Source organism: Chinchilla lanigera, unplaced genomic scaffold (genome assembly GCF_000276665.1).
Source record: "Chinchilla lanigera isolate Chin_1 unplaced genomic scaffold, ChiLan1.0 scaffold00113, whole genome shotgun sequence".
Taxonomy (NCBI): Eukaryota; Metazoa; Chordata; class Mammalia; order Rodentia; family Chinchillidae; genus Chinchilla; species Chinchilla lanigera.
In genome coordinates, this window is record NW_004955514.1 from 5,079,933 (window position 1) to 5,091,467 (window position 11,535).

The following is an 11,535-nucleotide window of genomic DNA, read 5'->3' on the forward strand; positions in this document are numbered from 1 at the left end:
TGTGAAGGCCCTGGGGTGAGAAGGAGAGGGAGAGGGAGAATTGCTGACAATATCGCCCAGGGCCCCGGGCATGTGCAACCCCAGCAGGCACAGAGTAAACCCTTATCAAGCAAATCAATGCACTAAAGAGTTAATCAACTACGCCTGCGTTTGTTATACACCAGGAGACAACATTCACGGAGAGCTGCGGAATGAGGGTTCTAGATAGAAAACTGAACCAGGAAGGAGGGATCCCCAGTGTGTGACACTGCGTGCCTGGCTCGCCTGTCCATGTAAGACACACACACATCCACCCATGCACGGGCACACGCACAACCTGCAGACACAGGGATGCAGGCAGGTCTGTGCCGACTCATTGCGTCTCCCCGGGACTCAGCTTCCATCTGGCCATGCTGCTTCTGCCCCCAGTGTCCCTGTGAAGCCACCCTCAGCTGCCACCTCCCTCTCTGCCCAAACAGCACCAGAAGGGCTTCCCAGGGATGCAGACACGCTGTGGCCTGGTGACTCTTGGGTGCCTGAGCATGGCCCTTGGTGCCTCTTTTGATCTAATGAAGCCTAAGCGGTGCCTTCTAACTGGGTTTGTTTGTGGGTGTCCTCTCCAGCCTACAAATTGCTGTCAACAAATTCAGGGCCTGGTGCAGTCATGGCGGTGGACTTCGTTTGAGTCCTGTCTCCGAGGGACTGATAAGAGCAGCTTCCAGGCCCGTGCAGGGCCGCTGGACCTCCACAGAGCCCGGCCGTCCCCACCCGGCTGATGGCAGGTATTTGAGCCCAGAGACCTGCAGGCGCTGCTCTGCTTACCAGGACCCACGGGCTGTCGAGCCAAGATGCTATTTGCATCTGGCTGTAAATGCAGCCTGGAATCTCCAGGATAAACATCTTCAGGATTGATTCCTGCACTGCTCCCAGGAGCGCTGGTTTCAGAGTAATCATGAGGCCCAGACAATATGGGTCTGCTCTGGAGCCAGGGTGCTGGGGGAAGTCCACAGGCCCGCCTCAAGCTGACCAGACAAAGGCTCCCTTGGGGATGGAGACTCGGGGTCTGGGAGGGACCCAAGGGACCGGGGACTTGGAAGCCATCCCTGCAAAGGGATCAGAAAGGGACTGGTTCTGCGGCTGTATCATCAGGTAAGTTTAGCGCCAGCAAATCGCCGTGTAGTGCCAAGAGTTAAGGCTTCAGAGGCCAGAGGGGGGGATGCAGAACGTGCGTCCTCTCATCTCTGAGGTCTTCATTTGTAACACGGCTCTTAAGAAATGGGAAATCATCACTTTGTGCTCAGTGTGGAAATTTTCCAGGGCCACCCGAGTCCTTTAAGCCAGGGCTCAAATACCAGATGCTGACTTCCCTCTAGCTCCAGAGGCCCAAGTCCCAGATCCAGCTGTTGCAGGCTTGATTGCTCCAGAGGGCTCTGCCCTGGGCTGGCAGATGGTTGTCACCTCACAGCGAGCTCTGCACCCGCCCTCCACCCCATGTGTCATATTCCCAATTCCTCTTCTCCAGAGGATCCTGGGCACTGCGGGCAAGCAGCTTCCTCAGCCCATTTCACCCTAAGGACCTCTACAAAGGCTCTACCTCCAAACACCTCACCTCCGAGGGCGGGGTCAGCCCTTCACTGTGTGGGTGTGGGGGAAGGGGACTCCAGCTGATCTTCCTGAGCAGCTGCAGCCACCTGATGTCCTAAAAGCTAAATTTCTCCAGGAAGGGAACGACTTGAGTTCGCGGAGCACTTATAGTGTGCCAGGCCCTGCCTGAGCTTTCTGTGCATCCGCTTGGGGTGGGGGTGGCAGAGCGCCCTGCAGCCTCCCCCTCTCCGTCTTCCACGCCCTCAGCCATACTTTGCAAAGAGAAAAGAGACTCCATTCCCCCTCAGGGTTCCCGGAAGTCCCCACGTAACCGCTAATATACAGGAGCCCCTCTAGCCACACGAGCCCTGGCAGAATGTTTCCAGATGGCCAGTGAAGGCCACCAGCCTGCAGGCCATGGAGGAATAAGATGATTGGATGTCCAGGCGGGGGCAGGAGGTGTCCCCCAGCAGGCAGCCACTGCGGCAGATGAGGCCAGCCCCTGGCTGGCTGCCAACGCCCCAGAGGCAGGGACGGCAAGGAAGACCCTCAGCCCCAGCATCTAAATGTTCAGGGAAAGCAGGGAATGGCAAAAGGGTCCACGTCCAAGAAGAAACCAGTCCTGCATCTGAATCTCAGTACTGGCCAAACAGCTCCCAGCTGAAGGCTGCAGTAAGGCGCTCCCAGCCCCGCCATGCGGAGCAGGCCAGGTATGAAAGTGTTTATGGGCTGAGTCGTGCCGCCCCACCCACGCCCTCTGCGATCCCCACCCTGACGTCTAGCCCCGGTACCTCTCACCATGACTGTTCGCAGACGGGGCCTTTACAGGTCCAATGAGGCTGCAAAGTGGGCCCGACCCCCTCACACCTTGTGAGAGGAGGAGGTTGGGGCGCAGAGACACGTGGAGGGAGGCCTTGGGAGGACACACCCCAAGGTGGCCGGCCACATGTCCGGGAGAGACCTCCCGAGAGAGCAGCCCCGCCCACGCCTGGATCTTGGATTTCAGGTTCCATTGTGAGACGTAAAGGCTTCTTCTCTGTGGGACTGTGTGAAGCCAGGGTAAACTTATACTGGCTAGTTTTTTATATTAAATTGGAAGATTGCAAGTAGAAAGTCAAATTTCCATTTTGTCTGTAACAGTGAGAAGCCGCGGCCTTGTGGGGTTCACCGTCCCTCCTGGTTCTTTCCGGCCCTTGTTTTCTGGTCCCCATTGGCACTTGTGTCTGTAATCCCTCAGTCCGAGGCTGCTAATCCGGCCACAGTGCACAGGGAGGAGCTTATGACACATAAGGCCTTCCAGCTGTCAGCTACCTAGAGGTGACATTCATGCCAGGCCACCTGCTCCTGCTGTCCAGGAGAGGGCTTTCTGGTCCCTGGACGCCTGCTATGTGCCAACCTGTGTTAGCACTTTGTACAGATTGTCTTATCCTCAAATCAACCTGACAAAGGGTCCATATCATCCCAGTTTACCGGTGAGGAGACTGGGATCCAGGGTGTCAGTCATTCAGGCCACGTCGGTGGCTTTTCCACCAGGTCTCTGTGCAGAGAGGAGACACCTTCGATCTGATGGCGCAGGTAAGAGAAAAAGACATCTGAGGCAGAGTCGGGGCCTCCACCTCAGGAAGGAGGCTCTACCTCCGCCTGGCTGTGGGGACCCACAAGACTCTGGCTGCCCTGCACACCCCTCCCTCCCGCTCCGTCAAATGGAGCCTACCGTAGACTTGGACTTCCTTCTGCATGTTGATTGGGAAGATCAAATATCATTCCTTGTTTCCAAAGGGAAAATTCCTTTCCAAAGGGAAAAGCTGCAGAAGAAAGCGCCTGTTTGTTCCCAGCCCCAAACATGCAAACAGCAAAGTAGGAAATACAAACATCGAGATAAATTCAGGCAATGTCCAAGCTCCTGACCTTGAGGCACAAGCCAGCCTCAAAGAGCTTACCCTCAATGCGAATATATGCAAATGATATGTGCAAATATGTACGGCTAGAGGCAGACTTTGGCATCCGGAGTGGGCTGGGCTCCCGGGGACCCAGGCGCTCCCCTGCTGCACCTCACCTTCTGCGTGTGTGACTGTCTCAGTCTAAGTCAGGATGCTGTGGTTTCCCTGACGGCTCAAGGCACTGGGAGGGACAGTTGCTGGGCAGCTCCGACGCCAAATGCCTCCATGCGTGACTAGGTACCGGGCACAGCACCTTCCTCTGGTGGACAAGCAGGGTTCATTCGGTTGCCGTGATCAGAGGAACCACCTGTCCCTTGCATGTCCTGAAGCTGGGACAAGTGCCACTCCAGCCAGCATCCCAGGGCTTCTGAACTTACTGCTCCTGTTGCCCTCCTCTTCGCCGTAACCCCTGGTGAGGACAGCGAGGACCACTTGTTGTCCATGTCCCTGTGCTCACTGGATGAAACCCCACTGTGCAAATCAGAACCTCGAGGCACACACGTGTACTCAGCCCCTCCCCAGGTCATAGGGCTGCTTGGTCACAGGGGCAGGATTTGAATCCAGAGCCTGGCTCCAGTGCCTGCCCTCCTGGGCTCTGGGCATAGTACCACCCTCTGCTGCAGCTGCCTGAGGACTCTGAGCTCAAATTCAAGCTTCACCTCCTCTCGGAAGCCTTTCCTGGTTGCCCTCTCACCGTGAAACTGTAAGAAATATCTGCTTACCACTTTCTCTAGTTTCCTGCGGCTTCAAAAAGGACCCAACTCACCGTCTCTTATCTGCAAACAGCGAACATAGAGAAATGGTTACAAGGACAGGCTGATCAGTGTGGTGTGTGTTTAAATAAAATGCTTACTACAGTGAGAGACACATTGCCACCAACCCCTCTGAAAGACTCTTGCTGGCTTCAGACACACTTATCCCATCGTTCTTGGCACTTTAGGAAGCAGTTCCGGAAGTCCTCTTTCACTAGTATCTTTATGAGTTGTGATCAAAAGTAGTGCATGCTGCTGCCCAGGACCATCCAACGGAAGGGGGCAGTCTCGTAGAAACCCGGCACTGCGTCCTCACCCACCTTATCCCCAGATCCAGCACTGTGCGACTTCTGGCTCTTCCCCAAAGTCAAAATGACCATGAAAGGGAAATGTTTTGAATCAGCTGAGGACATCACAGCTACCTTGACATCACAATTAAAGACACTCAGGAAAGAGGGCTTCCGGAGCTGCTGCGGAAAGCGGCAGGCGCAATGGGGCAAGTGCTCAAAGCAAGGGGCAGGACTCGGAGGCGGTTATTGGCAGTGTGTCTTCGTGCTCTAACACATCTTTGCATTCAGACTCTCACCACAGGCTGTGCTCCCACCTCCTGAATGATGGTGGTGAGAGGCATACTGCGAAAGGCACCGGAGGACGGGGCTGCCCGGAAAGAGGTAAGTAACCCTAATCAGAGGCAGAGGAAGAACGGGAGAAGGCACTCCAGGCAGGGGAGCAGCCAGATCCGAGGCACCCGGGGGAGCAGCGGCGGCCCAGTGCTCCTCAGCACCCCACCTAGGCCCTCAGGCAGAGCCATCTGGGCCTGGGCATAGGCAACCCCGTGGGAGAGGGGATGCGACCACTTCTCAGACTCCTCCATGCCTAGGAGGCCAAGCAAGGGCCTGGGGGCGACTCCAGTCCTGCCACCCTCTGGCAAGGTGACCTCGAGAAGGAAAAAACAAATCGCACTGTGCCTCAGTTTCCACAGAGAGGGCACTGGTGCCAGACTGCACTCTCGAGTGAGTCTGGTCCTGGGCTCACTGGAGACGCAGCTTCTCAGGTCCACCGAGAGCTGTGGAGTCAGGCGCTCAGCTCAGGGCAGAGCCGGCTTGGTGTTTTGCATCCTGAATCTCAGGCCCACCCCACCTCGGAAGAAACCTGCAATTAACAAGTTCCATGGGCCACCCAGCACACAGGACCCTAAGAAGATCGCAGGCCTAGGGCCAGGGGACACTGGGTATGGGAGTGATGCCTCCTTGCGGCTGTAAAGCTCAACCAGGAACTCTTAGGGAAATCATTGGAACTTTCCTTTTTCTTTCAGCACAACGCCCAGGCCGGAGGCAGTCCTGTCGGGCTTGCTTAGGGCTGCGAGTCCCTTCCATCCATTCCAGTCCCCGATAAGCTCTCCAGAGCTAGGGGTGCCAGAGCCAGGCCTCTCCTGACAAGGGGTAAGCGCGACCCTCCAGGAGGCAGGAAGGGAACTGAGCTGTCTGCCAGGTCGCCCAAGCACTGCCCCCTTCTTGGATCCTCTGGAATTGGGAAGAAATTCCTAGCAAATTCCATAGCCATCTCTCACCGTGCAAAAACGCCAGAGCGGCCCAGTGTGCAGCGGCCCCGGCTCGAAATGAGTTCAAAACAATTACCAGACAACATGTGTTTCCCATGAACGGTGCAAGTGTTAAAACGGATTTAATTTTCTTTTGTAAATAAAGAGGCCCATCCAGACCGGCCTGTTTATCTCCCTGGGAGAGATGAAAGTGCTTCATCTGCCAGTAGCCTCCGTGGGCCGCGGAGGTGGGGCGGCGATCTGGACCCCATGTGTTCCCTCGCTGGCCGCTGGCCGGCCGGGCATCGCCCCATGTGGAACTGTTTGCGCCCCATGAGGTCTTGGCTCACCGTCTGACTCGTAGTTATCTACGATGGTGCTCCCCGCCTTAAGCATATTAGTGATTCATAAACAGTAAAATTAGTCTGCTAGGGGCTAGTGGAGGTATTCATCCTGGTGGCGCCTGCTTTCCTGGGTTAGTAGTTAAAATAAATCATTGCTGTCACAGTGGAATTCGGGCCGAAAAATCACCTGTAGGAATCCCCCACCCCACACCCCGCCCCTGGGCCCGAGGAGCATCTAGGATCAAAGCAATCTTCCTCGGTGGGTGAGGGAAGGGAGGAGCAGGAGAAAGAGGGAGGGGCGTGAGGGGAGAGGAGGAGGAGGAGAAGGGAGGAGGAGAAAGAGAAAGCAGCATCCCTGGAGGAAAGGCCCAGAAGTTATGCCCAACCAGGAAATTAATGTCTCTGTTCTATTGTTGAAACTGGAAGCTCAAAAATGAGGCCAATTTATGATATTAGTGTTTCTAAAGCAAAATATGATTAACCACTTCATTATGTAAAGTTATGTTTCCACTTAACCTCTTTGCACTGGTCTCTAGAACCCTTTTCTTTCTTTTTTACAGCAAATTTAATAAATTCCAACATGCCCAAACTTCCTGATTTCCATTGTCCACTGTGGTATCGTGCAGACTTCAAGAGCAGGAGATAACTCGCCAGGCCGCCCTGCCCACCTTCGAGGCGCTCCTGGTAATCCGGGATCAGGCAAATAAGCTTTCATCTTCGGAGCACTTAAGTTAATTACATGGAGGCCCAGCCAGCTCTGCTCGCCCCCAGCCAAACATCATCGGATCCAGATGCAAACCCTTGGCGACTTAAGCCCAACAAATTTCCTTTGTCAAGAAATGCAAACAGCCAAACACTGCAAGCTGGGCTACTTCAGGGGAGCTGCTCCTCCTCCTGCTCTCCTTCTTCCTCCTCCCCTTCCTCCCTCTCTCCTCCTCCCCCTTCCATTCCCCCTCCTCTTATTTTCCTCCCCTCTTCCTCTTCCTCTTCCTCCCCCCCACTCCCGAGGCCAGGCCTGCAGCCAGGCCAGAACCTATTAACACGGGGGAGGTGGAAGCCTAGCTGGTTCACAGACACAGAGCATGGCTTCCGGTCCCTTTGGACAGGTCACTGACCCATCACAGTGCAAGGTCATCTCCTTTCCATCACCCAAGGTGTTTTTGGACCCAAGGGGGCTTCACCCAGAGTAAGAATATGGGGCAAAGGTGGGGCTGCTCCACCCAGCCCACCTCCCACTGCACCCCTGGACCCAAGACCGCAGGCCCTTCCTTTCCCTCAGGCAGGTGCTGCCAACCTTCTTGGACCCCTCCCCGGATGTCCCCAGGTGCCAGAGACTGGAGCACAGCTCCCCGTTCTCCATCCCTGCTGCACACCACACGTCCCACCCTCGTCACTGTACTGGGGTTCCTGCTCCCTGTTCCATCACAGTGATGTTGCTGGGCCCTGCATCCTTCCTGGGGTGAGTCTGCCTGGCTGGGGCGGCGACAGAGGGAACGCGCAGGACAGCCCAAGCAAGCCCCGCTCCCAGAGCAGCCTGGGTGAGCCCCTGAGCTGCATGACTCAGGATTCAGAGCGAAGGTTAGATCACGAGCACCCTAGGGGGCTGGAATCGTGCGCCCCAAGAGATGCGCCCTACTGCTCCCCTGGATATCTGGGAAGGAACCATACATGGAAATCGGGCATTTGGGACGTGATCAAGGTGGTACGGGGCCACATGAGGGGAGGGTGGCCCCAGCTCAGCGGTTGCTGTGTTTGCGGGAAGAAGGACATAGGAAGAGCACACTGCGGAGAAGGCTGTGTGAAGACGGAGGGAGGTGGCCACAGAACCAGCCCCGCCCAGCGCCCGCCCATGACCTTGGGTGAGCCTGGGAGAGCAGGGCGCCGACACCAGGATGGCCAGCCGGCCGCATCCAGGCTCAGAGAGCCGACTTCTGGGGTCTGAAGCGACACAGCAGCTACATGAGACAGAGGCCCCCCAGGCCCCCACAGGAACTCCCGGCTCAGGCTTTCACAGCCTGGGGGGAGAAAATGACACCCTCCCTCACCCACGGCAGGGCTCACAGCCACATCCTACAGTGAAAGAGCAACGAGAGACAAGTAGAACATGCGTCCAGTGCACGCTTCTGCGAGAGATTCACGAACGCGGGGCCCAAAGGCCTGGGGGAGCCGCTCTGTCGGACACTCACATTAGATGGGGCGATGTTCACATTTTAAAAATGTATTACAGTAAAAGACACATTGCCATGAATTTCCCCTCAAAGTCCTCCCCGCTCACTGTGAACACGCTCACCCCGTCGTTCCGGCCACTTTCTGCAGGAGTTCTGCAAGTCCTCTTCTGTGTCTTCATGAGGTGTGATGGAAACCACGGTGAGTGTTGTGGTCAAGCACCATCCCGCAGGAGGACAGATTCCTAAACACATGACACTGTGTGGTCATCCACTTGATCTACAGATCTGGCAGCATGCGACTTCTGCCTCTTTCCAAAGTCAAAATGACAGTGGAGGAGAAACCTGTTGAATCAGTCCAAGACATCAAGGCAGCCTTGGTAGCAAAAATGATGGCAGACACTCATGACAGAGGACTTCCAGAGCTGCTTCTGAAAGTGGTAAGAACAATGGGATAAGGGTGTTGGAAGAGGGGGTGAGGGAGCTTCGTGGCAGTGCCTTTTACTGTAATGATTTTTTAATTTAAACACTCCCTGTATTTTATATAAACACTTGTATATAATATAGGTTCCCTGTCATATTCCACGGCTCTCTGAGGGCCTTGAGCACCCATAGCTTCATCTCGGGGAAGCCCCTGGAGCCACTCCCCACCCCACACTGAATGTGATTGTTCCAGACCACAGCTCCTGAGTGCAGGGTCTGGAACCCCGTCCCGGCCCCCAAGCCCCAATCCTCAGTGCTCAGGGTGGGCCCTAAGCAATACATGACTGGAACATAAAGGAGTGACATCCACAGCCCCCCAGGCGGGAGCTCCACGGGCAGCTTACCTGCTCACCAAGATTGCAGCCCCTGAGAGACTGACACAGGAAGAACCCCAGTGTGGCCTGCTAAGCCCTGAGAGACGAAGGTGCACAAGGAGGACACCCCTGGGCTCTGGAGCTGACCCAGACCTGGGCCCGCTCGGGAAGAGCCCTCTGTGGGGGCTAAGTAATGTGTCCCTCTGCCCGGATTCAGCCTGTGGTTTTGGCTGTGGCTCCTCCTGAGTGAACAGGAGGTAGCAGGAAGTGAGGGGTGAGCGGCTGCCCAGGTGATTGCCCTGGAAGGAGGAGAGAACCCCGAGCACCAGGGCCCTTGGAGCTGGGAAGGGAAGGTTCCTGACCACTCCCTCTCAGGCCTTGGGTTACATGTCACCTCCTGGAGAGGACACAGAGCCCCTCACCAGCTCAGCCCTCCTGCAGACGATATGGGTGAAGGTCCTTGGAGTGGCGGCCTTGTCTGCTCCAGCCACTGACCCACCTCCAACACCACACCCAGCACTGAGTGGGCTTTGCATCACCAGTGTGGAGGACCACCTAGGCGACTCTCCTCGAAAGAGGAGCAATTGCCTCCATGTTGGCTGAGCCTGATCCTATTTCCATGTGTTGATGTGTACAGAGCTGGCCAGGACCCTTTCCTTATCCTTTCGATTGGCTTTAAAGCAATGCATATCAGTCTAGCCAAGGTGCTGATGGTGGTCTTTGAAGATGGCAGGCGTGTTTCCCCGGATTCCCGTTGTTCCCATGAGTGAAATGGGATGAGGTGGGATGTGTGAGCCAATGCTCCACTGGTAGACTGGGACTGAGCCTTGGGAATAGAGGCTATGACTTCCTGGGGCTGCAAAGACTACACATCAGAGCTGAAGCACCAACCCCAAAACATTAGATGCTATCTCAGCTGTGTCATGCAGATTACTCTTCTGCAGATCCTTCTCTCTGCATACATCAGGGGTGATTTCAGGCCTCCTACCTAGCCCAGCTCATGGCGCTCACCTACTTCCCACGGTTCTCACAGTCACTCACCCTCAAGCCACTCCCTTCTTCATGAATGAATAAAACCTGAGTTCAGCCTTGGGTCGAGGCCTGTGTTTCGGTTAGCCAATGGCTGGACTTAGGACCCCTTGGCTCCATAACTACAAATATGGCTTAGTGTCTTTATTCTCGCCATGGGTTGTCCTGGAAGTGGTAGATTGGAATTAATTATTTGAATTCCAATAACTTTTCATGGGATTATAAATATAAACTTCCTGGGCCACGATGAGAACAGGGAAGGGCTCTCTATAGCCAGGAAGAGAGAGACAGCTTGGTCATCTCCCCTCAGTGGCTGTCTGAATGAAGACACTCGCGGCAGGAAGGCAGAAACCAAGTGCACCAGCTATCCAGGCTCAGTGGCTCTGACAGCACCTGAGCTAAGAGTGGCTGACAAGATAGAGACCCGTTTCTCTCTTTAGGGGTCCAGATTTCCTCCATCTTCTTCCTCTGTCTTCATATGAAACTTCAACCTCATGGCCCAACAAAGTGCCCCCAGCTCCACATCCATGCTCCAGCCAGTGAGAGAAAAAAAGCCAGAGAGAGGACACACTCTGGAAGTCACACACATCACATCTGTTCACCCACTGATCAGCCAAAGCTTGATCCCAGGGCCATACCTGGCTGAAAGGGGCTCTGGGAAAGTGGATCCCGGCTGGGCGCTCATGTCCACTAAGTTCATTACAGGGAGACTGGCATCACTCCAGCGGACCCTGCTACCCAGGGGCCATCTCACTGCTCCTAGCTTCACCCCTTAGCTGCTGCCAGGTACAGCTTTCTTAGCCTGCATTACAGATGAGAACGTCATGGTTCTGAGTTTCTCCATAGGAGAGTGGGCCCACTAGGATTCCAGCCTGGCTCGGGAGGCTTCCCGGCCTCAATCCTGCCGTGACATCCTACGTGGTCCGTGCAGAAGAACAGGATGGGACACCCAGGGTTGCGCGCATCCACACTCGGGACACACCCACGCGGGGACACAAGGCCAGGACCTCCCAGCACCCTCCCTCCTCACCCGATACCACGTTTGTCCTGTGTCAAGCGCTCTGAGCTCATCTGTCCGAGGTGCTGCTTTAGGCACAGTAGGACGGAAAAGGAGAATATGCGGACAGGGCTGAGTCCTGGGGGCTCCCATTCCGGGGTAGCCCAGGGTCAAGAGGAAGTGGACAGGGAAGGCTCCTCAAGGCCACAGCTTGTAGCAGGAGCCCCAGCTGCAGCGACAGTGAGGGGCCTGGGAAAGAGGGTCACAGCAGGGGTGCAGGCTCCAGGGAAGAGTGGGTGCTCTGTCTGAGCACAGGCAAAGAAGCCACAGCTCCAAGCCAGGCAGCAGGACAGAGCAGAGAGAGGGGCCAGGGGCCGAGTCCTTTCCCATGGAGTGGGAGTGCAGATT

General features: G+C 55.8%; 1 long non-coding RNA gene across 1 annotated transcript; it reads left to right on the forward strand.

Moving 5' to 3' along the window:
* Positions 1 to 4,742: 4,742 nt before the first annotated feature.
* On the forward strand, positions 4,743 to 6,728 carry LOC102025610. Its single transcript, XR_264513.1, has 3 exons — positions 4,743 to 4,926; positions 5,571 to 5,697; positions 6,700 to 6,728. It is a non-coding gene; the product is annotated as an uncharacterized LOC102025610 (long non-coding RNA).
* Positions 6,729 to 11,535: the final 4,807 nt, after the last annotated feature.